The sequence below is a fragment of the Bombina bombina genome, chromosome 1, assembly GCF_027579735.1.
Source record: "Bombina bombina isolate aBomBom1 chromosome 1, aBomBom1.pri, whole genome shotgun sequence".
In the NCBI taxonomy this organism is placed as follows: Eukaryota; Metazoa; Chordata; class Amphibia; order Anura; family Bombinatoridae; genus Bombina; species Bombina bombina.
Window position 1 is genome coordinate 1293902648 of NC_069499.1, and position 27261 is coordinate 1293929908.

Consider the following 27261-nt stretch of genomic DNA (forward strand, 5'->3'; position numbering starts at 1 on the left):
ATAAGAAGGTGACCTCTCTTTGCCCTATAATTTCTACTTAGCAAATACAACAACCCTCATCAGAGCAAGCTGGAAATAATATTTAGTGTATAGTAAAGGATAAGCACGACTAACAAGAACAAAGACACAATGTACTTAGGAATTGACTATAAAGCAAAGAAGTAAAGAGTGTATGCAATCCCCAAGGCAGAACATACAGTGATGTGAGATGTCATCGCAGAAAATGCAGCATGTCTGCAGAAAGAACAGGACACATGCAGGAACTGTTAGCGCTTGAACTTTGTAGTGCTGCTCCACATTAGACTATTCTCTTCAAACAGAACTGTGTTCTGGCTGCACTGTGTAAATTTTCCTTAAAGGGCCATAATACCCAAATGTTTAAACACTTGAAAGTGATGCAGCATAGCTGTAAAAAGCCGACTAGAAAATATCACCTGAGCATCTCTATGTAAAAAAGAAAGATATTTTACCTCAAAAGTTCCTCAGTAGCCACATTCCATTGTAAAGGATTTCTAAGCAGCAAATCAGTATGTCTGTCCTGGGACAGCGGAAGGGGCGAGCTTACGTGCACTCATCTTATTTCCCTATTCAGATTAAAGGAAGTTTGCTATATAATCTCATGAGAGTTAAGTGAAATCTCATGAGATCACAGTAAAAGAGTTCATGACCTCAGCACTGCTGATGCTGATTGGCTGCTGTTCATTTCTTCATTTCTTTTCCATGCAGCTGGGCTGCAGCGGAGTATAACTTTTTACACAGAACTTACTCCGCTGAGCTGAGGAGATTGTGAGGTAAAATATCTTCCTTTTTTACATAGAGATGCTCAGGTGATATTTTCCTGTCAGCTTTTTACAGTTATACTGCATCAGTTTCAAGTGATTTAGCATATGAGTATTATGTCCCTTTAACACAGTGCATCCAGGGCAAACTACTGTTTGAAGTGAGCAGTCAAATATGCAGTAGCGCATTGCTTGTTGACTGGCTCTCAGAGATTTTTTCATTATCCTTAGCCTTTCCCAGTTTGCAAAGCTATTTATTCTGAATATAAGAGCACTGCATATTTTTATTACTACATTTCTATGTTAGATCAAAAGAAAAGGAAACAGATTTATTAGAGACATTTTAAAATTTCTTTTTTTTGTATGCAGCTAATTTGCAATGCAATTTTCAACTACTGCACTATATTATAAAACATAAAAAATTGCTTAATTCTTCACTTAACCAACACATTGCAATTAAACTGGTGCCTTAGTGTAACTGTCTAATTTAAAATTGAATTTTATTTAAAAATGACCTGCAGAAAAATTTTCACTAAAAAAATCTCATCGCAGAAAGTAAAGAAAAGTTCTGCCTCTGGGTATGCAATTAATTACTAGCAATAGGTTCAAGCATCAGTTACTTACTATGTTATAGAAATTATTAAATATTTTATTTTATTTATAAAGAAGGCAGCGGTATTACCCCCACTCACCATACACACTACAATATGGTCAGAGAGAGTCCTCATATCGAATCACAGCCCATAATAAGCATCATAACTATTCATTAAGATGATACTTAATGAATATCAATGCCAGTGAAAGCACAATGCTCAGTCCACATTATGAGATAAAGGAGTCAGTTAAAGTAACAAAAAAGCTTCTCCACAGCGCTCTAAACCTCCAGGCAACATCACACATTCTTCTTCTAAATGCACTAGAAGCTCAAAAACTACAGCATATAAGCAAGGGTAATAGCCATATCAAAATAACTTATTGCCAAGTTCCTCGGCTTGTAATACTTAAATAGTAATCCAAGGAAGTGGGCTTTCAATCCCCTTCATAATCGCAGGTAGCTCCTTATGTGGCTTCTCTGTAGTGGCATTCACGGTGCAGCTCAGCATTCACAAAATGCCATTGTGTGAGATGAAACCCCTCCTCCTGAAATAAGTTGTCTACCTGCAAACCGCCAGAGGATTCTGTATCCAAATAAGCAAGTAGAAAATCAAAATTGAGAGGCAGGAGATGCATAAAAACTAAAACAAAGCTTTTATTGGAAATAAAAAGCACACATGGCGTGCCCTGGCGAACTGTGGTATTACGCGTTTCGGCTGACTGCCTTACTTATAGACCTTGCAGTCACAGGGCAAGCCTTCTCTATATATAAATATCATTCGACCCCTACCCTCCATGCCACTACCACCTCTCTGAGAAGCAGTCCATATTTTGAGTGTTTCCATAATACATCAGGGTGGGTGTTACAGAGGCAATGAAAACCTGACATTTTGCCATAATGAAGTGATCTGATGCCTGAAAAGCCAGTCAATGAACCACTATCTTGAGTGAGGCACTGCAATAGCATGGGGGGTCCTAGAAGCTCCACAAAAGCAACGGAAAAAAGAGTGGAAGTAGTTACTTCCACATAACTGAATAGTGAATTTTAAGATTTGGTAATCTGATGACCATGCTGAGAGGCAGATTGGCTAGTAGGCAAACTGTGTCTGAGGTCTCTGGGCTGTTTAAGGCATCATTATCCTCAGAACAGGTGCAGTGCTTTTCTGATCCATAGTACTAATAGGTATAGCCCTCTCGCAAGTAAGCAACTTCCATTCAATCTTTGTTGTGTGGGATTAGGTCAGAAAATGCCTCAATTAGCCTCGGCTCAATCCTCGAGGAGTTGATGTATTCGCGACTCCCAGTTGTCAAATAGCAACATTTGCATCATAGAGAATGTGGCATCAGACTCAACACCAAGAGGCATAATTTCTTCAATGGAAGCAGTGAAGTTAATAGGAGTTTAGGACACAATTTAATTACAGTCTGATGCCAACTGTTTTACTTGCATGACCAGGGGGGTTACTAAGTTCTCTAATGGAGGCTGCCGCCAGAGGCCTTGGGAACTCAGATCACAGCTCAGGATTCATATAAACAGCAACCAGGGTATCAATCTGATCCTTGAACAATAACAAGTAACCCACTGAATGCTGTTGAGTGTTTGTTATAATCTGTGGATTAGACAGGCCTCACCCGGAGCCTCTGATTATGCAACTGTACATGGCTGCTGCCTAGGAATACCCCTCCACACTCTAGATACATTTTAATAACATACATTTCTTTAAAGTGATGGTAAAGTTTAGCTAACACGATTCCATATATGTAATGTGTTACTGTACAACTATGGAACTACCTTTTTTTTCCCTTTAAGCGTTGGTTAAATGGTTAAATTCTGTTCCGATAATAATCCTCTCTTTTGCTGGCCCACTGGAAACTCCACTTGGCAGGGGCAGGACTACTGCCTGTGCAACTGGTGCTACTTCTGGGAAGGCCCACACAGAGTCCCAGAGAGAGCAGCTAAAAGTGCAAAGAAAGCTGGCTCTGGAGCCGCTTGCAAAAGACCCCTTTGAAAATTGTGCCTACACTGCTGCCATCTAGTAAGTGTATAAGACTGTTAAAAGCATTCTTGCAAAACTGCTACCATATAGTGCCTCAAACACTATAAAAGCATTCTTGCAATACTGCTACTATATAGTGCCTCAAACACTATAAAAGCATTCTTGCAAAACTGATACCATATAGTGCCTCAAACACTATAAAAGCATTCTTGCAATACTGCTACTATATAGTGCCTCAAACACTATAAAAACATTCTTGCAAAACTGCTACCATATAGTGCCTCAAACACTATAAAAGCATTCTTGCAATACTGCTACTATATAGTGCCTCAAGCACTATAAAAGCATTCTTGCAATACTGCTACTATATAGTGCATCAAACACTATAAAAGCATTCTTGCAATACTGCTACTATATAGTGCCTCAAACACTATAAAAGCATTCTTGCAATACTGCTACTATATAGTGCCTCAAACACTATAAAAGCATTCTTGCAAAACTGCTACCATATAGTGCCTCAAACACTATAAAAGCATTCTTGCAATACTGCTACTATATAGTGCCTCAAACACTATAAAAGCATTCCTGCAATACTGCTACTATATAGTGCCTCAAACACTATGAAAGCATTCTTGCAATACTGCTACTATATAGTGCCTCAAACACTATAAAAGCATTCTTGCAATACTGCTACTATATAGTGCCTCAAACACTATAAAAGCATTCTTGCAAAACTGCTACCATATAGTGCCTCACACATATGCATGCTACTTACTTAGATATACTCTTCAACAAAGAATGTCAGAAGAACAAAATCAATTTAAAATTGGAGTAAATTGGAAGGTGTTTTAAAATTGCATGCTATGTCTTAATTATGAAGAATGAAAATTTGGGTTTTAAGTACCTTCAAAGAGACAGTACACCTCAGAAATGTTATTGTTTAAAAAGATAGATAATCCATTTATTACCCATTCCCCAGTTTTGCATAACCAACACAGTAATACTTTTTACCTCTGTGATTACCTAGTAACTAAGCCTCTGCAGATTGCCCCCTTTTTTCAGTTCTTCTGGCAGACTTTCATTTTAGCCAATTAGTGCTGAATCATAACTTCACATGAGTGAGCACAATGTTATCTTTATGGCACACGTGAACTAGCGCTGTCTGGCTGTGAAAAACTGTCAAAATGCAATGAGATAAGAGGGGACTTCAAGGGCTTAAGCATTAGCAAATGAGCCTACCTAGGTTTAGTTTTCAACAAAGAATACCAAGAGAACAAAATAAATTTCATGATAAAAGTAAATTGAAAAGCTGTTTAAATTTGCATGCCTATCTGAATCGTGAAAGTTTAATTTTGACTTGACTGTCCCTTTAAGTCTGTTTTTCCTTTTATATCTGGCATCCCTTCTGTCTTTTTGTGTAGAGGTAAGATTGATATCTTTATATTCCAACTTATTTGACTTATTTATGTTGCAAACGTTTCTTTTACTTTAAATTTAATTAAATCAAATCTCAAACAGAACTCAACAAACCAACACCTAGATTACGGGTTTTGCGTTAACAGGGGTGCAGTGCTAACGAGCAGTTTATGCTCACCGCTCACTTGCAGACAATGCTGGTATTACAGGTTTTTAGAAACCTGGCGTTAACCGCAAAAAAGTGAGCGAAGAGCAAAATTTAGCTCCACATCTCGCCTCGGTAGCGGTGAGCAGGTAAAACGTAATTTATTTAATTATAGTGTAGTGTTAAGTGTAATTGTAACTTAGGTTAGGTTTTATTTTACAGGTAAATTTGTCTTTATTTTAACTAGGTAGTTATTAAATAGTTAATAACTATTTAATAACTATTCTACCTAGTTAAAATAAATACAAACTTGCCTGTAAAATAAAAATAAACCCTAAGATAGCTACAATGTAACTATTAGTTATATTGTAGCTAGCTTAGGGTTTATTTTATCGGTAAGTATTTAGTTTTAAATAGGAATAATTTAGCTAATTATAGTAATTTTATTTAGATTTATTGTAATTATATTTAAGTTAGGGGTTAGGGTTAGACTTAGATTTAGGGGTTAATACATTTAATATAGTGGCGGCGACGTTGGGGTTGGCAGATTAGGGGTTAATAAATGTAGTGTAGGTGGCGGCGATGTTAGGGACGGCAGATTAGGGGTTAATAATATTTAAATAGTGTTTGCGATGCGGGAGTGCGGCAGTTTAGGGGTTAATATATTTATTATAGTGGCTGCGATGTCCGGTTCGGCAGATTAGGGGTTAAAAAATGTATTTTAGTGTTTGCGATGTGGGGGGGCCTCGGTTTAGGGGTTAATAGGTAGTTTATGGGTGTTAGTGTACTTTTTAGCACTTTAGTTAAGAGTTTTATGCTACGGCGTTGTAGTGTAAAACTCTTAAAGGGGATTTTTGACTTCCTGTGGGAGGAGCGTGGTGGAGGTGGCGTGCGCTCGAGCTCTCGTGTGTGAAGAGCGGAAAAACTTTTTGCTCCCTATCTACAGAGCCTTATTGCGGGGGAAAAAGTTAAATCCCCTGCCGGAGGAGACCCAGTGGGTAGAGGAAGTCCCTTGTTTCCCAATAGGCTGGTTGGGTCCAGCTACTACAGCAAGCCGAGACTAAGGTGCCGGGGGCAAAACAGGTCAAGCAGCAGCCGCTCAGTAAAGACATACCGCCCCAAGCAAAGACCAGAAAACACAAGCAGAATACTGAACGAAGACGACGCTGCCCAGGACAAGAGGTGTCTCGTCCGGGACAACGTAGCTACAAGTCCAGTATAGTAGCAGTGTGGTGCAGGCGGAGAGAGCCTTATACAAGGAGAAGATTGTGCTTAGAAGAATCCACTTACCCGGTAAAGCAGAAGAGACCGGAGTCTCCTTACCCCCCTCCGCAGGCGGGTGAACAGGTCTGACGTCACGCCCGAGCGCCAAAGTGTTTGTCAAGGTAAGGCGCAGTTAGCACCAGGGCTGTGAGAGCGGCAGAGAGCCCCGCGGAGAAAAGGCTATCGGAGGTCCTATCTGTAAACCCGTGAAGAAAGAGGGGGGTAAGTAAAGTAAAGTGCTGAAGTACTGTCAATTTGTTGGCGTTGAAGCGGTGTTGTAACAAAGGGCTGTTGACTGTAAGAATAAGCAACGCACCCCAGAAAAGAGTGCACTATAAAAGGCAAAATAAGCGTGGATGTCATATCAAAGGCATTAAAAGGCATTAAAGGCCCACTTAATTGAAAATGGCAGCACGGCGGCCCAAATGCTCTGGGCTTTAAAAAAGGCAGTGAACGCTAGTTAACTCGCAGGCACAGAAAGTTGTATGGTGAACAGGTGCTTGTAGACTCTGCCATTTTTTGTGCATTTAAACACCTGGTATGCGCTAAAGTACTGTATACTGTATGAGCCCCTTAGTAGCTGCAATGTGTAAACGAAGGGGGGGGAACCAAATCAAGCTGTGACACCCCAAGGCACGGCAAGTTATAAAGTGTATAGCAGGCTGACAGGCTTATTATAGGGTTTGGCAGTACCATTTAATCTACCTGAAAAATTAAGTCATTACAGAGTATCTTAGATCGGTAGAAAATTTTAAAACTCATGAGTTGGCACAAAAATTCTCAAAGAGGGTTAAGTATTTAATGATTGTATAAATAACTTAATTTGTTAAGTCTGTGCGGTACTGAAAATTTGTCTTTGAAAGAGGGTTCATGTTTTGTATGACTTGTTAGGTCTGCACATCAAGTGCTATTATGGGTCTTCACGTAGTGTGTCAATAACTGCTAATTTGACAGAACCCACCAGATAAGTTAAGTGCCCACATTGTGGGTTGTTTCTATATTAGGGCGCTGAAGTGTCGAGTTATTGCAAACAGCAGTGAATTGATAAGGGGCTGCCTAAATTTGTATACACTTGTGTAATGTTGTAAAAGGTACCTGAGTTGTGTTGTTTTATATTCTGCACATAGGGGTGAATAGGGGTATAGTACACCAAAGTGCTATATCCAGTAACAAGTGAAAGAAGTGTTCAGGGCTGGATAAGAGGCGAATAGATTCTACAGCTCTCCGCAAAATCTGTAAATTATAAAGTAGTAAATTATCTTTGCGGATATAGAGCTAGAAGAAGGTTAAGTAGGGTGAAGTTAGGCCTCCGCATATTAGGCTAAACAGAGTAAATAAGTAGTGACCCTGGACAATCAAGCACCATCAGTCAGGATTAAAGATACAGAAGCTATCTGCTTAAGTAAAATTTTGCACTCTGCAAAAAGGGGGTAGCTGAAACATTTTGGTTTTCATAAACCCAATCAGATTAAATAAGGACACAAGTGCAGTCGAATACACACATTTAGGTGTCAAACTGAGGATTAAACAAAGAATAGCTTTTACTAGCTGACCCAATGGAGAAATTTATTACAAATTCTAGAAACAAGTCTCCAGCTATGCCTCCAAGGAGGGATAGAAAACCAAAGTCCTCACAAGAAAACATGCAAGAAGTATCTATAAGGAGCCCTGATCTTAATGTAGAGAAACAATTAACAACGAATCAGCTGGCGGAACTGATTCTGCCCCAATTTGAAATGGTGAAGAGTGAAATTTCAGATTTATCAAATGAAATAAAACAATTTTCAAATAGACTTATTGAAATAGAATCCAGAATTTCAAATGTAGAAGATAGACATTTCACACAAGAAGCAGTTATAGATACACATTCAGATGAGATCAAGTTATTAAAAGCTAAAATCGAGGACCTTGAGGATAGGTCCAGGCGGAGTAATGTACGTGTAATAGGGCTCCCAGAGTCAGGAGAATTTGAAGACCTCTTACTATTCAGTGCTCAAACACTACCCAAACTATTAGGCTTACAAGTAGTAGAGGGGAGTTTTCAGGTGGAAAGGGCACACAGGGTTGGTACAGTAAGGCAGACAAAAGACGGCAGTGCGCGACCAAGAATGGTCATGATAAAATATCTAAACTTTCAAGACAAAGTAAAAATTATGCAAAAGTATAGACAAGCCCAGACACTCACAATAAACACTAAACAGATTCTCCTATTTCAAGACTTTTCTCTGGAAACGTCGACAAAGAGGCGTGCTATGGCACCATTCTGCTCAGGTCTAATCAAGGCAGGGTTGAAAGCAACCATGAAGTACCCAGCGAAAATTACAATACTGGGCATGGATGGGGTCATAGCACTCAACACTATTGAAGATGCAAAAGATTTTTGCAGAGAAAATAACATTGAAGTATAATGTAAGTTATAGATTTCATTAGCTATTCTAGGAAAGAGAGAATGCAATGGAGATATCACCAAAAGGACAGGGAGGGGTGGGGAGATGCGGGGGAGAGGGTTCCTTTTTTTTTTTTTTTTTTTTTTTTTAATTTTATTTATTTATTAGTATTATTTTGTGTAATGACCAAAAACAGGAAAAATGAATAGTTCAATAAAGTTAATATCATGGAACGTGGGCGGAATAACATCACCCATTAAGCGAAAAAATATTCTCAAAGAAGCCAAGAAGCATAAGCCAGATATTATATTTCTACAAGAATTGCACCTGAAAAAAGCAGAGATAGGAAAGCTAAAAACAAAATGGATAGCTGAAATTGTCGCAACACCATGTGAGAAACGTAAGAGAGGGGTCGCGATCATGGTGGGAAGAGATCTATCGTACTCACTAATTAAGCAAGAACTAGACCCAGAAGGGAGGTACATAGTGTTACAATTAAACATAGACGATAAGATTTGGACGTTATGTAATGTATATGCTCCAAATAACTGGGATATAAAGTTTTGGGAAAAGATGAAGCAGGTCCTAACCCCCTACATCGGGCAGAATTTGATCGTAGCAGGGGATTTCAATAGCACAATGTGCCCAGACTTAGATAGATATAAAGTACGGCGGAGAGCGGCCAATCTTAGGGAAGCCAAGCAACTACAAAGCTTCACTCGCATACTAAAATTACATGACGCATGGCGTATTCAGTATCCAGATGCACGGGAATTTACATGCGAATCGGGTGCCCATAAAAACTTTTCTCGTATTGACATGTTCCTATTAGACGAGCAGGTGATGAGAAATCAAGTTGAATCTCAGATTTCAGAGATAATCTTATCTGATCATGCAATTGTAGGCTTAAGGATTATGTCGGGTGTTTCCCCCAAGAAAGCAGTTAATACTTTCCGCTTTCCGCAGTATATGAACAAAAATACAAATTTTGTAAATTGGCTAAAGCAAAAATGGAGAGAATACTCCATTCAAAACAGAGAGTATGAAAATAAAACTGAGATATTTTGGGAGGCAGGTAAGGCTGTTATTCGTGGGGAGGTGAAAGCATACATGATTAAAAGAAGCAGGAAAAATAGGGCAAGAGAAACACAGCTTTCAAACCAACTTAGAAACAATTACGCAAAATATCTCAGATTACCCAATAAGGAGAATTGGGATAAATACAAAATAGCAAGAACAGAAAGGGAATGCTTTTTAAAGAAAATCGGAGCGCAGGAAGAATTAAGAAACAGGGCCACATTCCAGGGTTGCCAGGGTATATCGGCCAAACACTTGGCTCGATTGATCAAATTCAGGAAGAAATCTAACCAAATCCTCGCTATTAGAATAGGAGGGAAACTTTCTACGAATAAACAGGAAATTAGCAGTACATTCTTTAATTACTATAGCAATTTATATGCTAAGGAGGAAGTGAACGAGACGCAAAAAGAGCTGTTCTGGCTGGGGTTAGACATCCCTCAAATCTCTCAGGAAGCGTTACAGACCATTAATGCTCCTATCACAGAAGCAGAGATATTAGATACTATAAAAAAGGCAAAATCTGGTAAGGCCCCAGGGCCAGACGGTTTATCGGCAGAGTTTTACAAAATGATGGCAACAGAGATATCTGCCACCTTAACAAAATTATTCAACAAATATTATTTGCAGAAAGAAATGAAGTCAATCTATTTTGCTGACTCAGTAGTGACTTTAATTCATAAAAAGGATAAGGACCCAACTAATGTAGCGTCGTATCGCCCAATCTCACTCCTAAATCAGGACTATAAAATTTTAATGTCTCTGATAGCGGATAGAATTAAAAAATCGATTACGGAAATCATACACCCTGACCAGGTAGGCTTCATGCCAGGAAGAAACTCAGTTCGGAATATGCGTAGAGTCCTCACTACCATTGACCATCTACATCGGGTCGACCAGGACGCCGGAAATAAACCTCACCCTGAAGACATAGCATTACTTACTGTGGATGCGGAAAAAGCTTTTGACTCAATTATATGGGACCATCTTATAAATTCATTAAGAAAGTTTGGCTTTTCCGGCGCCCTGGTTGACCTGATTGGGTTAGTATACAACAAACCTAGATCCCAACTCCTTATTAATGGAGAATTATCTCAGAATATTACTTTAGGCAAAGGAACACGACAGGGATGCCCCTTATCACCACTACTCTTCGATATCGCACTGGAACCATTAGCTATATATATAAGAAAGACCCTTCCTCCGGTCCTGCTAGGAAAACAACAGGTATCAATATCACTATATGCAGATGATCTACTAATATTTTTACAAAACACGAAACAGAACATACCACGTTTTATGCAAATAATAGATATATTTAGCTCATTCTCTGGGTATAAAATTAACATCAGCAAATCAGAAATTTTGTGGATTATAAAAAATAGAAACAGCTATGCAGATATGTTTAAAGAAGTAAAAAATATTAAGTACTTAGGGATAAAGATCAGCAAGAATCCGGCACTATGGTATCAGCTCAATTTTAAAGAAATCTTTCAGAAATTACATCATGATCTAGCAAAGTGGAATCTATATTATTTATCTATCTCGGCCCGCATAAATGTGATAAAAACCATTATATTCCCAAAATTTTTATTTTTGCTACAGAATTTACCATTATTATTGCATAAGAAAGATATTAATAGTTTTAATAAGGCATGCGCTTTATTTATTTGGGGGAAAAGGACTTCACGTATTGCATTTAACAAGCTCACCCAGGAGAAGCAGTTTGGGGGTTTTTCGTGTCCCAACATTAAATATTACAACATAGTTTCTCTGGTCAAATTTGGGGCGGATTGGCTCAGTAGAGCAGATTATGTTACATACTACGAACAGGAAACAGAATTAATTAAACCATTCAATCTGCAGGCTCTGCTCCATTACCCACATAAACATTTACCAAGCAATGTAAGCAAATTAATTACAATCGCAAACATAGTGCTTGCGTGGCAGAAATTTTGTAAACTACTTGGGACAGAATACCAGATCTCCAGACTGCTTCCGATTTGTGGCAGCCCAGCATTTTCACCAGGCTATAGTAACAAAATATTTCACATGTGGAAAGATACAGGCCTGATTTATGTATCCCAACTGAAAGAACCCCAAACTGGGATAATCAGATCCTTTGCAAATGTGGCAAGCGAATATAATCTGCCATCTCAACATTTCTATGCATATTTACAGGCTCGCCATCTTATAAATGATTATGAAAAAAGGCTCGGTGAGAATTGGACGCAATCAAATATTGAGGCAGGCATAACGTTATACAAAGTAGGTATCAGATCAATATCAGTTTGGTACCAGTATATCATGACCCAGGAAGGCGAATTGCATATTAATCAGATCAAACAGAGATATGCAAGCTATTTCCCACACATCCAGGATAGTGATATAATAGATAGTCTAAAAAGAACAGCAGAGGCGACAGATAGAATTAATTTGAGAGAATCTCAGTATAAGGTCCTCAACAATTTTTATCTAACCCCAGCCAGAATTGCTAAATGGTCTCAACTTCAGGTAGCATGCCCTAAATGCCATAAGGTTAAAGCGGACCTACTGCATTATCTTTGGGGATGCCCCAAGATTGTACAATTTTGGAATAAGATCCAATATTGGATAAATAAAAAAACAGGAGCAATGATAGAACTGGAAGCAAAACATATATTTTTTTTATATTCATCCCAAAACAAGGGAGATAGATTATTTATAAATACAGCAATCTTGATAGCTAGAAATCAAATATGTAAAATATGGAAGCAAAAGATTCCCCCTTCTATAGCGGAATTTGTAAATCATATGAGAAGTCAGATTTTCCTAGAGATAACTGGACTGGACAAAGAGGTAGATAAAAAGATTAACATATTTTTCAAGAAGTGGAAAGCCTATATCCACGAAGAACCTACAACAATACAATATCACATCTTATCTCCCTTTCGAGACTCAATACCCTTTGTAGAATTAACTTTAGATGGCTCAGTACCTCCAAACTGGCTACACAGATAATAAGACAGGACTGTTATGCAATTTTTTTTTTTTTTTTTTTTTTTTTTTCTTCTCTCTCTCCTTCTCTCTCTCTCCCTCGTTCCCCCCCCCCCCCCCCTCTGGGGTAGCAAGATTAATTTTCTTTGAGTGTTCGTGAGACAACTCAGAGCACACTCTATCATAAGTTAAGTCAGGCTATATGTAGTATCTACATAGGATATAGACTAGTAGAAGACAAAGATTAAGTTGGCAAAATCAAGACACTGGTGCAGGAACAGACCAAAATATCTCAGACGAAAAAGATTGGGATTGTGTGTTCCTAAAGCGAATGTAGGAAATCAGCTAAAAGGCATTGGTGGGAGTAGCTAAGACATTTCAGTAAAATTGATCAGTTATAATTGGAAAAATAAGCAAAGGTCAGGTTATACAGAAATGTGTCATTGCATTTTTTTTTGTTTTTTCTTCCTTTTTCTGTATGTTAAAGAGATGTATCTGTATTTTTCTGAAATGATTCATATTGTATTGTTTTTCCTTTGGTAGCTACACCCCCAATAAAAAAGATTTATAAAAAAAAAAAAAAAAAAAAAAAACTCTTAAAGGGACACTGTACCCAAAAAGTTTCTTTCGTGATTCAGATAGAGCATGCAATTTTAAGCAACTTTCTAATTTACTCCTATTATCAAATGTTCTTTATTCTCTTGGTATCTTTATTTGAAATGCAAGAATGTAAGTTTAGATGCCGGCCCATTTTTGGTGAACAACCTAGGTTGTCCTTGCTGATTGGTGGATAAATTCATCCACCAATCAAAAACTGCTGTCCAGAGTGCTGAAGCAAGAAAAAAGCTTAGATGCCTTCTTTTTCATATAAAGATAGCAAGAGAACGAAGAAAAATTGATAATAGGAGTAAATTAGAAAGTTGCTTAAAATTGCATGCTCTATCTGAATCACAAAATAATTTTTTTGGGTACAGTGTCCCTTTAACTACTGACTTTAAAACGCGGTACCAGGCTTGACAGGAGAGGGTCTACCGCTCACTTTTGGTTAGACTCGTAATATCGGCGCTATGCAAGTCCCATTGAAAATATAGGATACGCAATTGACGTAAGTGGATTTGCGGTATTTCCAAGGCTGGCCAAAAATGTGAGCGGTGAGCCTGTCATTTCAAGACTCGTAATACCAGCGGGACCTCTCAACGCTGCTTTTTAACCCTAACGCACAACTCGTAATCTAGCCGCATATTTTGGCTACAGCTATTGATTTGCTTTAACACTAATGTGCAGTGTTTTCAAAGATGCACAATAAAGAAGCAGTGTGTTATTGTGTGTATGAAAAGAAAACTATCAACTAGCCATCTTTTTGTTACCATATAGCACTGAAAACTTTATTTGTATCTGTTTCCTACGAGTGTTAGTTGTTGAATGTAAAAAACATGTGTTGGCAGCAAATATCAAAATTACAAGAGCTTGGTAAACAGTACACACATATCGCTGTTCATTTTTTAACAGAATACTATAACATTTAAATATGTTAACGATTTTGTTTTTTTAGTGTGCTAAAGCAAACGCTCATTTGAACATGCTGTACTAGCTGTAATCATTTTACCTTATATTTGTCTGTTATTATTTGTATACAGTATATTACCCATAATTATTTTTGTAGCCATAGACAGTAAATAGCTCACTGAGCGTAAATACACTTTAATAACACATAGTTTACAAAGACACTTCCTGTAACTTATCAAGACATTTAAATGTAAAATCGTATTATTTATCCCTGAAGAATTTCGTAGCTTAACAGTATACACAGTAAGCGAAACGTAATTTACCTTTGAATGTCAGAAGTGTCCTTACAGTGTAGTTATAGTAGAGGCCAGCGACTATCGGTGACAGCTATAAAACTACAAATCCCAGCATGCTCAAGGCTACCGCTCCCAGAGTGCTCTGCTCTTCATCTGCTTTAACTTATTAAAGGGACAACCGCAATGTTCATGCCATATCACCTTTCTGAAGCAGTCCATAATTTGAGTGTTTCAGGGTGGGTGTTACAGAGGCAATGAAAACCTGACATCTTGCCATAAGGAAGCGATCTGATGCCTGATAAGCCAGTCTATAAACCGCCATCTTGAGTGAAGCAGCGCAATAGCATGGGGGTCCTAGAAGCTCCACAAAAGCACAAGCAGAAGAAATAGAGTATGTAGTTACTCGCATATAACTGAATAGTTTCCTTCAGACAGTGAATGTTTAGATGAGGCATATAGGCTAGTAGTAGACAAACTGTGTCTGAGGAGGTCGTTGTTTAGGGCAAGGGCAACATCCTCAGAACTGGTGCAGTACTGTTTTATGATCCATGGTACTGATAGGTATAGGCCTTTCGCAAGTTCGCAACTTCCATGCTCTGTTTCTTCTGCTTGTGCTTTTGTGGAGCTTTTAGGACCCCCCATGCTATTGCGCTTATCAGGCACCTAAGACAATCGTATATATTTGTAGTACTAAGGAATATTACTATTATAATATCAAAAATGATTCACATACATAAAGTTAAACAATAGTAAACACTGCCCCAAGTGACTGTAATTGATAATGACAGTCTATAAAATATTTTTTGTTGCAGCCTTATAAAGCCGCTGTATATAATAGAAGGTCCTCCAACCTAATTTCGGCAAGTGCTGAATGCAAGTTTATTTACAACCAGGGGTATGCAAGGTGTCAGTGGCTAGCCCTTGTTGTGTCCGCCACAACCTTAGTATATCTTTTCTTTTTGACTAAATAATAGGAACGGTGTAAAAGCCGGAACGGAACAGGCCGGAAGGAACATGGTTTCTGTGGATGGTTTGTGGCTGATTACACTTATTACATTTAGTCACATGTGACTTGTGAATTTGGTGTATCTGGTTTTCTGGTAAGGTGCTGTTCCCCTGTTATGTTTGGTTACTGACACTATTTTTGTAGTTAAAGGGTTAATTAACCCTTTCGTGACAGGGTTAAAGTGCCTACATCGGAAAAACTGTTCCGATGTAGACAAATTGAAACTACCCGATCGTGCATACGATCGCGAGATTTCAATTATTGGATCGCATCTGGGGGGCGTCCCTACAATCCTAGGAACGCCCTCCAGACCGCGATTAAATCCTTGAAGCACAGAAGGCTTCAGGACAGCCGTTAGTTATGACGTTCTATTCCGTCATAACAGCTTTAAAGCCCAGTCTAATTATGACGGAATAGAACGGCTTTAAAAGGTTAATTATTATATTACAAATATTCTTGTTCCTAAAATTGTTCTCAAGAGTCTCTAACAGATCCCATTATATTTTAAATCAATTTCCTTCATAAAAGGCCTGTTCCGGCTTGTTCCGTTCCGTTCCGGCTTTTACACCGTTCCTAAATAATAGGAATAAAAAAAATATGCAGTGTGAATAAAGTTATTGGCTTGTCAAGAGACTGCTAGTGATATTGGGTGATAAGTTATGGAATAAAGCCTGAGGGAAATACTAGATGTGTATCTGCATCTGTATAATAACACCCAGCTCTATACAAAGACACAGTAGTGACACTGGCACATGCATATAGCCAGACAAGGGCTGGTTATAGGGTCATTGGTATCTGCATCAGTATAATAACACCCAGCACTATATAATGACACAGTAGTGACACTGGCACATGCATATAGCCAGACAAGGGCTGGTTATAGGGTCAGTGGTATCTGCATCACTATAATAACACCCAGCACTATATAATGACACAGTAGTGACACTGGCACATGCATATAGCCAGACAAGGGCTGGTTATAGGGTCAGTGGTATCTGCATCAGTATAATAACACCCAGCGCTATATAATGACACAGTAGTGACACTGGCACATACATATAGCGAGACAAGGGCTGGTTATAGGGTCAGTGGTATCTGCATCAGTATAATAACACCCAGCGCTATATAATGACACAGTAGTGACACTAGGGTTGCCACCCGTCCCTTAAAATACAGAACACTTATAAGTTGCACATGCTGCAGGGTGTGCAGGGAGTAATATGAATAGTGCTGTCCGGAAACACAATATATGTTCCTCCCTGCACACCCTGCAGCATGTGTAACTCATAAGTGTCCAAGAAAACATGGCTGAAGTGGCAACCCTAAGTGACACTGGCACATGCATATAGCCTGACAAGGGCTAGTTATAGGGTTTGTGGTATCTGCATCAGTAAAATAACACCCAGGCCCAGCGCTATATAATGACACAGTAGTGACACTGGCACATGGGTATAGCCACAGGAGAGCTGGTTATAGGATCAGTGGTATCTGCATCTGTATAATGACACCAGCTCTATACAAAGACACAATAGTTACACTGGTACATGAGTATAGCCAGACAAGGGCTGGTTATAGGGTCAGTGGTATCTGCATCGGTATAATGACACCAGCTCTATACAAAGACACAATAGTTACACTGGTACATGAGTATAGCCAGACAAGGGGTCTGGTTATAGGGTCAGTGGTATCTGCATCTGTATAATGACACCAGCTCTATACAAAGACACAATAGTTACACTGGTACATGAGTATAGCCAGACAAGGGCTGGTTATAGGATCAGTGGTATCTGCATCTGTATAATGACACCAGCTCTATACAAAGACACAATAGTTACACTGGTACATGAGTATAGCCAGACAAGGGGTCTGGTTATAGGGTCAGTGGTATCTGCATCTGTATAATGACACCAGCTCTATACAAAGACACAATAGTTACACTGGCACATGAGTATAGCCAGATAAGGGGTCTGGTTATAGGATCAGTGGTATCTGCATCTGTATAATGACACCAGCTCTATACAAAGACATAATAGTTACACTGGCACATGAGTATAGCCAGACAAGGGCTGGTTATAGGGTCAGTGGTGTCTGCATCAGTATAATAACACCCAGCACTATATAATGACACAGTAGCGACACTGGCACATGGGTATAGCCAGAGGAGGGCTGGTTATAGGATAAGTGGTATCTGCATCAGTATAACACCCAGCACTATTTAATGACACAATAGTGACACTGGCTCATGGGTATAGCCAGAGGAGAGCTGGTTATAGGATCAGCGGTATCTGCATCAGTATAATAACACCCAGCTCTATACAAAGACACAGTAGTGACACTGGCACATGGGTATAGCTAGAGGAGGGCTGGTTATAGAATCAGTGGTATCTGCATCAGTATAATAACACCCAGCACTATATAATGGCACAGTAGTGACACTGGCACATGGTTATAGCCAGAGGAGGCTGGTTATAGGATAAATGGTATCTGCATCAGTATAATAACACCCAGCACTATATAATGACACAGTAGTGACACTGGCTCATGGGTATAGCCAGAGGAGAGCTGGTTATAGGATCAGCGGTATCTGCATCAGTATAATAACACCCAGCTCTATACAAAGACACAGCAGTGACACTGGCACATGGGTATAGCCAGAGGAGGGCTGGTTATAGAATGAGTGGTATCTGCATCAGTATAATAACACCCAGCACTATATAATGACACAGTAGTGACACTGGCTCATGGGTATAGCCAGAGGAGAGCTGGTTATAGGATCAGCGGTATCTGCATCAGTATAATAACACCCAGCTCTATACAAAGACACAGTAGTGACACTGGCACATGGGTATAGCCAGAGGAGGGCTGGTTATAGGATCAGTGGTATCTGCATCAGTATAATAACACCCATCACTATATAATGACACAGTAGTGACACTGGCTCATGGGTATAGCCAGAGGAGGGCTGGTTATAGAATCAGTGGTATCTGCATCAGTATAATAACACCCAGCACTATATAATGACACAGTAGTGACACTGGCTCATGGGTATAGCCAGAGGAGGGCTGGTTATAGGATCAGTAGTATCTGCATCAGTATAATAACACCAGCACTATATAATTACACAGTAGTGACACTGGCTCATGGATATAGCTAGAGGAGGGCTGGTTATAGAATCAGTGGTATCTGCATCAGTATAATAACACCCATCACTGGCACATGGGTATAGCCAGAGAAGGGCTGGTTATAGGATCAGTGGTATCTGCATCAGTATAATAACACCATGCACTATATAATGACACAGTAGTGACACTGGCACATGGGTATAGCCAGAGGAGGGCTGGTTATAGAATCAGTGGTATCTGCATCAGTATAATTACACCCAGCACTATATAATGACACAGTAGCGACACTGGCACATGGGTATAGCCAAAGGAGGGCTGGTTATAGGATCAGTAGTATCTGCATCAGTATAATAACACCAGCACCATATAATTACACAGTAGTGACACTGGCTCATGGATATAGCTAGAGGAGGGCTGGTTATAGAATCAGTGGTATCTGCATCAGTATAATAACACCCAGCACTATATAATGACACAGTAGTGACACTGGCTCATGGGTATAGCCAGAGGAGGGCTGGTTATAGAATCAGTGGTATCTGCATCAGTATAATAACACCCAGCACTATATAATGACACAGTAGTGACACTGGCTCATGGGTATAGCCAGAGGAGAGCTGGTTATAGGATCAGCGGTATCTGCATCAGTATAATAACACCCAGCTCTATACAAAGACACAGCAGTGACACTGGCACATGGGTATAGCCAGAGGAGGGCTGGTTATAGAATCAGTGGTATCTGCATCAGTATAATAACACCCAGCACTATATAATGACACAGTAGTGACACTGGCTCATGGGTATAGCCAGAGGAGAGCTGGTTATAGGATCAGCGGTATCTGCATCAGTATAATAACACCCAGCTCTATACAAAGACACAGTAGTGACACTGGCACATGGGTATAGCCAGAGGAGGGCTGGTTATAGGATCAGTGGTATCTGCATCAGTATAATAACACCCATCACTATATAATGACACAGTAGTGACACTGGCTCATGGGTATAGCCAGAGGAGGGCTGGTTATAGAATCAGTGGTATCTGCATCAGTATAATAACACCCAGCACTATATAATGACACAGTAGTGACACTGGCTCATGGGTATAGCCAGAGGAGGGCTGGTTATAGAATCAGTGGTATCTGCATCAGTATAATTACACCCAGCACTATATAATGACACAGTAGCGACACTGGCACATGGGTATAGCCAAAGGAGGGCTGGTTATAGGATCAGTAGTATCTGCATCAGTATAATAACACCAGCACCATATAATTACACAGTAGTGACACTGGCTCATGGATATAGCTAGAGGAGGGCTGGTTATAGAATCAGTGGTATCTGCATCAGTATAATAACACCCAGCACTATATAATGACACAGTAGTGACACTGGCTCATGGGTATAGCCAGAGGAGAGCTGGTTATAGGATCAGCGGTATCTCCATCAGTATAATAACACCCAGCTCTATACAAAGACACAGTAGTGACACTGGCACATGGGTATAGCCAGAGGAGGGCTGGTTATAGGATCAGTGGTATCTGCATCAGTATAATAACACCCATCACTATATAATGACACAGTAGTGACACTGGCTCATGGGTATAGCCAGAGGAGGGCTGGTTATAGAATCAGTGGTATCTGCATCAGTATAATAACACCCAGCACTATATAATGACACAGTAGTGACACTGGCTCATGGGTATAGCCAGAGGAGGGCTGGTTATAGGATCAGTAGTATCTGCATCAGTATAATAACACCAGCACTATATAATTACACAGTAGTGACACTGGCTCATGGATATAGCTAGAGGAGGGCTGGTTATAGAATCAGTGGTATCTGCATCAGTATAATAACACCCATCACTGGCACATGGATATAGCCAGAGAAGGGCTGGTTATAGGATCAGTGGTATCTGCATCAGTATAATAACACCATGCACTATATAATGATACAGTAGTGACACTGGCACATGGGTATAGCCAGAGGAGGGCTGGTTATAGGATCAGCGGTATCTGCATCAGTATAATAACACCCAGCACTAAATAATGACACAGTAGTGACACTGGCACATGGGTATAGCCAGAGGAGGGCTGGTTATAGGATCAGTGGTATCTGCATCAGTATAAATAACACCCATCACTGGCTCATGGGTATAGCCAGAGAAGGGCTGGTTATAGGATCAGTGGTATCTGCATCAGTATAATAACACCCAGCTCTATACAAAGACACAGTAGTGACACTGGCACATGGGTATAGCCAGAGGAGGGCTGGTTATAGAATCAGTGGTATCTGCATCAGTATAATTACACCCAGCACTATATAATTACACAGTAGCGACACTGGCACATGGGTATAGCCAAAGGAGGGCTGGTTATAGGATCAGTAGTATCTGCATCAGTATAATAACACCAGCACCATATAATTACACAGTAGTGACACTGGCTCATGGATATAGCTAGAGGAGGGCTGGTTATAGAATCAGTGGTATCTGCATCAGTATAATAACACCCAGCACTATATAATGACACAGTAGTGACACTGGCTCATGGGTATAGCCAGAGGAGGGCTGGTTATAGAATCAGTGGTATCTGCATCAATATAATAACACCCAGCACTATATAATGACACAGTAGTGACACTGGCTCATGGGTATAGCCAGAGGAGAGCTGGTTATAGGATCAGCGGTATCTGCATCAGTATAATAACACCCAGCTCTATACAAAGACACAGCAGTGACACTGGCACATGGGTATAGCCAGAGGAGGGCTGGTTATAGAATCAGTGGTATCTGCATCAGTATAATAACACCCAGCACTATATAATGACACAGTAGTGACACTGGCTCATGGGTATAGCCAGAGGAGAGCTGGTTATAGGATCAGCGGTATCTGCATCAGTATAATAACACCCAGCTCTATACAAAGACACAGTAGTGACACTGGCACATGGGTATAGCCAGAGGAGGGCTGGTTATAGGATCAGTGGTATCTGCATCAGTATAATAACACCCATCACTATATAATGACACAGTAGTGACACTGGCTCATGGGTATAGCCAGAGGAGGGCTGGTTATAGAATCAGTGGTATCTGCATCAGTATAATAACACCCAGCACTATATAATGACACAGTAGTGACACTGGCTCATGGGTATAGCCAGAGGAGGGCTGGTTATAGAATCAGTGGTATCTGCATCAGTATAATTACACCCAGCACTATATAATTACACAGTAGCGACACTGGCACATGGGTATAGCCAAAGGAGGGCTGGTTATAGGATCAGTAGTATCTGCATCAGTATAATAACACCAGCACCATATAATTACACAGTAGTGACACTGGCTCATGGATATAGCTAGAGGAGGGCTGGTTATAGAATCAGTGGTATCTGCATCAGTATAATAACACCCAGCACTATATAATGACACAGTAGTGACACTGGCTCATGGGTATAGCCAGAGGAGAGCTGGTTATAGGATCAGCGGTATCTGCATCAGTATAATAACACCCAGCTCTATACAAAGACACAGTAGTGACACTGGCACATGGGTATAGCCAGAGGAGGGCTGGTTATAGGATCAGTGGTATCTGCATCAGTATAATAACACCCATCACTATATAATGACACAGTAGTGACACTGGCTCATGGGTATAGCCAGAGGAGGGCTGGTTATAGAATCAGTGGTATCTGCATCAGTATAATAACACCCAGCACTATATAATGACACAGTAGTGACACTGGCTCATGGGTATAGCCAGAGGAGGGCTGGTTATAGGATCAGTAGTATCTGCATCAGTATAATAATACCAGCACTATATAATTACACAGTAGTGACACTGGCTCATGGATATAGCTAGAGGAGGGCTGGTTATAGAATCAGTGGTATCTGCATCAGTATAATAACACCCATCACTGGCACATGGGTATAGCCAGAGAAGGGCTGGTTATAGGATCAGTGGTATCTGCATCAGTATAATAACACCATGCACTATATAATGATACAGTAGTGACACTGGCACATGGGTATAGCCAGAGGAGGGCTGGTTATAGGATCAGCGGTATCTGCATCAGTATAATAACACCCAGCACTAAATAATGACACAGTAGTGACACTGGCACATGGGTATAGCCAGAGGAGGGCTGGTTATAGGATCAGTGGTATCTGCATCAGTATAAATAACACCCATCACTGGCTCATGGGTATAGCCAGAGAAGGGCTGGTTATAGGATCAGTGGTATCTGCATCAGTATAATAACACCAAGCACTATAAAATAATGTTTTTAATTTCAAATATACCTTGGTGTCCACTAAGGTCTGTACTTTGGAAAATGTCCGCCACAGCCTTTATCTGTGTCTATCCATATTTACAACATATATGCACTTCTACATGCACAACTACAGTGCTGTAATAAGTTTCAATTTACACATAGCCAAAGTCTAATTTAGGAGTTACAACAAACTGGTGACTGGCTATTATATTTTTATGCTGCACCTAATTTGCTCATGGTCATGTCCTGTTCCAGCTGCAATGTGTTGTGATTACTCAGTGGGACTTTAGTGGGATTCATTTTACCTTAACCCCTTAATGACAACTGACGTACCAGGTACGTCCTGCAAAAACTAGCAGTTAGTGACAATGGACGTACCTGGTACGTCAGTTGTCTAAGAGAGTGCTGGAAGCGATCGCAATCGCTTCCAGCAGCTCTCAGGGTATTGCAGTGATGCCTCGATATTGAGGCATCCTGCAATACCCTTTAAAAAGCATCCGATGCAGAGAGAGCCACTCTGTGGCCCTCTCTGCACCGGTAGCGATGGGGCCGTTCGTTGGTGGGTGGGAGCTTACAAGGGCATCCGGTTCCTACAAGTGCATTGTGCACGCCGGATGCCGGGAGCGTGCGGAGGGGGGGCCTGCGTGTGCGCGTGTGCGTGTGCGCGCACGCGCGCAGCAAACACTGCCACCAATGAGTTCTGTTAAGAGGGAGGGGGGGCAGCAAACTTTTTTTTTAATAAAAAATAATAGGATCTGGTAGGGTTAGGGGGTGGGGGTACTGGGGGGGGCAGCTACACTACAGAAAAAATGAAAAAAACAACTAAAAATAAAAAAAAAATACACTTTATTTTTTGGGGAAAACTGGGTACTGGCAGACAGCTGCCAGTACCCAAGATGGTGGCAAATAGGTAGGTGGGGAGGGTTAGAGAGGTGTTTGGGGGGGATCAGGGAGGTTGGGGGTTAAGGCAGGGGTCCATCACAGCTGAATAATTAAAAAAAAAAAAACACCTTTTATTTTAGTACTGGCAGACTTTCTGCCAGTACTTAAGATGGCGGGGACAATTGTGGGGTGGGGGAGGGAAGAGAGCTGTCTGGGAGGGATCAGGGGGTGGGATGTGTCAGGTGGGAGGCTAATCTCTACACTAAAGCTAAAATTAACCCTGCAAGCTCTCTACAAGCTACCTAATTAACCCCTTCACTGCTGGGCATAATACAAGTGTGGTGCGCAGCAGCATTTAGCGGCCTCCTAATTGCCAAAAAGCAACGCCAAAGCCATATATGTCTGCTATTTCTGAACAAAGGAGATCCCAGAGAAGCATTTACAACCATTTGTGCCATAATTGCACAAGCTGTTTGTAAATAATTTAAGTGAGAAACCTAAAATTGTGAAAAATGTCACTTTTTTTTTTATTTGCTCGCATTTGGCGGTGAAATGGTGGCATGAAATATACCAAAATGGGCCTAGATCAATACTTTGGGTTGTCTACTACACTACACTAAAGCTAAAATTAACCCTTCAAGGTCCCTACAAGATCCCTAATTAACCCCTTCACTGCTGGGCATAATACACGTGTGGTGCGCAGCTGCATTTAGCGGCCTTCTAATTACCAAAAAGCAACGCCAAAGCCATATATGTCTGCTATTTATGAACAAAGGGGATCCCAGAGAAGCATTTACAACCATTTGTGCCATAATTGCACAAACTGTTTGTAAATAATTTCAGTGAGAAACCTAAAGTTTGTGACAAAATTTGTGAAAAAGTGAACAATTTTTTTTATTTGCTCGCATTTGGCAGTGAAATGGTGGCATGAAATATACCAAAATGGGCATAAATCAATACTTTGGGTTGTCTTCTAAAAAAAAATATATACATGTCAAGGGATATTCAGGGATTCCGGACAGATATCAGTGTTCCAATGTAACTAGCGCTAATTTTGAAAAAAAGTGGTTTGGAAATAGCAAAGTTCTACTTGTACTTATTGCCCTATAACTTGCAAAAAAAGCAAACAACATGTAACCAGTGGGTATTTCTAAACTCAGGACAAAATTTAGAAACTATTTAGCATGGGTGTTTTTTGGTGATTGTAGATGTGTAACAGATTTTGGAGGTCAAAGTTAGAAAAAGTGTGTTTTTTTCCATTTTTTCCTCATATTTTATATATTTTTTATATTAAATTATAAGATATGATGAAAAAAATGGTATCTTTAGAAAGTCCATTTAATGGCGAGAAAAACGGTATATAATATGTGTGGGTACAGTAAATGAGTAAGAGGAAAATTACAGCTAAACACTAACACTGCAGAAATGTAAAAATAGCCATTGTCATTAAGGGTAAGAAAACTGAAAAATGGTCCGGTCATTAAGGGGTTAAGAACAACAATTCTGTTACGTTTTAACACACTCTTCTCCACACACCTATAAAATGACAAAGGGTATTATTGTTTCATTAAAAAAACTAATCTAGATAAAGTGATTAACCCAAAAAACTAAATTATCTTCTTTTTTCCCATTTTCTAAACACCCATCTTTCCTGTATTTGATTTGATCTGGACGTACTCCTAGCCATAACCATAACTATGCTCCTGTACTACTCACTGGCTAATTCCCAGCAGACACAAAACACATTTCATGTCCCCTAGACATTGCTATTTTTTGTGTGACCATTCCTTTCCTAAGGGGACATGAGACCCTTTTTTATCTTTTGTGATTCAGATAGAGCTTACAATTGTATTTATATTATCTAATTTGTTTTGTTCTTTTTGTATTCTTTGTTGAAAAGTATATCTAAGTAGACTCAAATGCTGCTGATTAGTGGCTGCACATATATGCCTTTTGTCATTGGCAAAATTAGATAATAGAAGTATAGAAGTTTATTGGAAAGTTATTGAAACTTGCATGTTCTATATGAATCATGAAAGAAAAAAATTGGGGTTCATATGCCTTTAATACATATTTAAGAGAATTACTTTTTTGTCAACATAGTTTTAACTGGCTCTGCGGTAAAGTATTCTTGTTTGGCAGCTGTCACCTTTCAGCTTGGGGTTATTATACAATGAACAAGCCAGCATAGCACCCATTATAACTACCACTGACCCAGTGCTGATCATGAAGCAAGTGACTTTGGAGAAAGAGGTTCTCTTGATGAAGCCATCACAAATGTTAGCATATATACTGGGGATCTACAATCACTATAACGTATGTGCTTGAGAGCACTGTTGATATCTGTCTGGAATAGTTATTGAGTAGACAGAAAACACACAGGCACCTATATTTAAAGCAACAACAGACCAACAAGAAACTCCCTTTCTGGCCTCGTCAGCCCCGCAGTCTGTAAATATATTCGAATAAATGGGGCGGACCTGCAGAGTGCCAGTGAGCTATTGTTATAGCAACTTATAGGGCAAGATTTATCAAAGTGAGAATAAGAAAATTCTCACATTTGTCGTCAAAAAAACCTCACAAATTATATCACCATATTTATGAAAGGTTATGCGCCAATAAAGTCTCAACTTTTCATATGTGCGAACAAATTGACTCATAACATTCGCAAGTCTTAAGTATATGCGAATAAATTGTCTGGAAATGCCTAATTCTTGAATTATTCTCTATTGGCATTTTAAAATGCCTGTATATATTCGCAGTTCTCATATATTTATGAAAAGTGGTGCATGTAATATTCACTGCTTTTAATCTCGCCAATTTGTAGGTTGCGAGGAGTGAAAAATAAAGAGCAATATTGTTGTTTGTCTGGAGGGAAAATGGAAATATTTCTTTTACTTGCTTTATCTAGGGTTAGAAATTGCCCACAACAAGGCGCAGATCCTGAATAATAATAAATATATTATAAAAAAGTAAAATAATTTAAGTGCAATTGAAATAAGTGTATTAAAAAGAACGAAGATGAGCTCCAAAAAACGGGCAACCTTCCTTAATGAAAGAGAGCCAAAGAAGGGGCAAAATAAAACTAACTTTAATATATAAGAAATAGCATTCTTTTAAACAATCACTTGATTAAAACAATAAACCATTTATTGGTGTCTAAAATTAAGATTGATAAATAAAGTGAAAATGACATTTTCGCAAGAAAACTAGGATCAGCCATTCGCTTGACATCGCAAAAAAGTTTTGCCCCAAAAATGTCTCTAGAATTTTGATAAATACTGGCGACATTTTTGAATTCACACATTGCGAACTATAGCGAAAATAATCGCGACTTTTTCGGCGCATTTTTTCGGGGCTTGATAAATTTTGCCCATAGTGTTAGTATAGGGTTTTTTATTTTGGGGTGGATTTTTTTTTAAAGGGCGGCTTAGGTTTAGTGTAGGCATAGCTGTGAGTTTTTAATTTTTTATAGTGTTGTTTTTTTCTAAAATGTTAGTTGTTTTTTTTTTTTAACTTAGGGGGTGTTAGGATAGAAGTGGGGTGTT

The 27261-nt window shown here is 39.6% G+C and overlaps 1 protein-coding gene across 2 annotated transcripts in view; it reads right to left on the reverse strand.

Annotated features, from left to right (window-relative positions):
• The window catches only part of NUDT19 (nudix hydrolase 19), a 63869-nt gene extending 48840 nt beyond the window's left edge, over positions 1 to 15029 (reverse strand). Inside the window, exon 1 of one of the 2 annotated variants that reach the window (XM_053701663.1) lies at positions 14464 to 15029. The gene's annotated coding sequence lies outside the window, so the exon portion shown is untranslated. The remainder of the gene's footprint in view (positions 1 to 14463) is intronic. The other variant, XM_053701655.1, reaches the window with a different exon arrangement.
• Positions 15030 to 27261: the final 12232 nt, after the last annotated feature.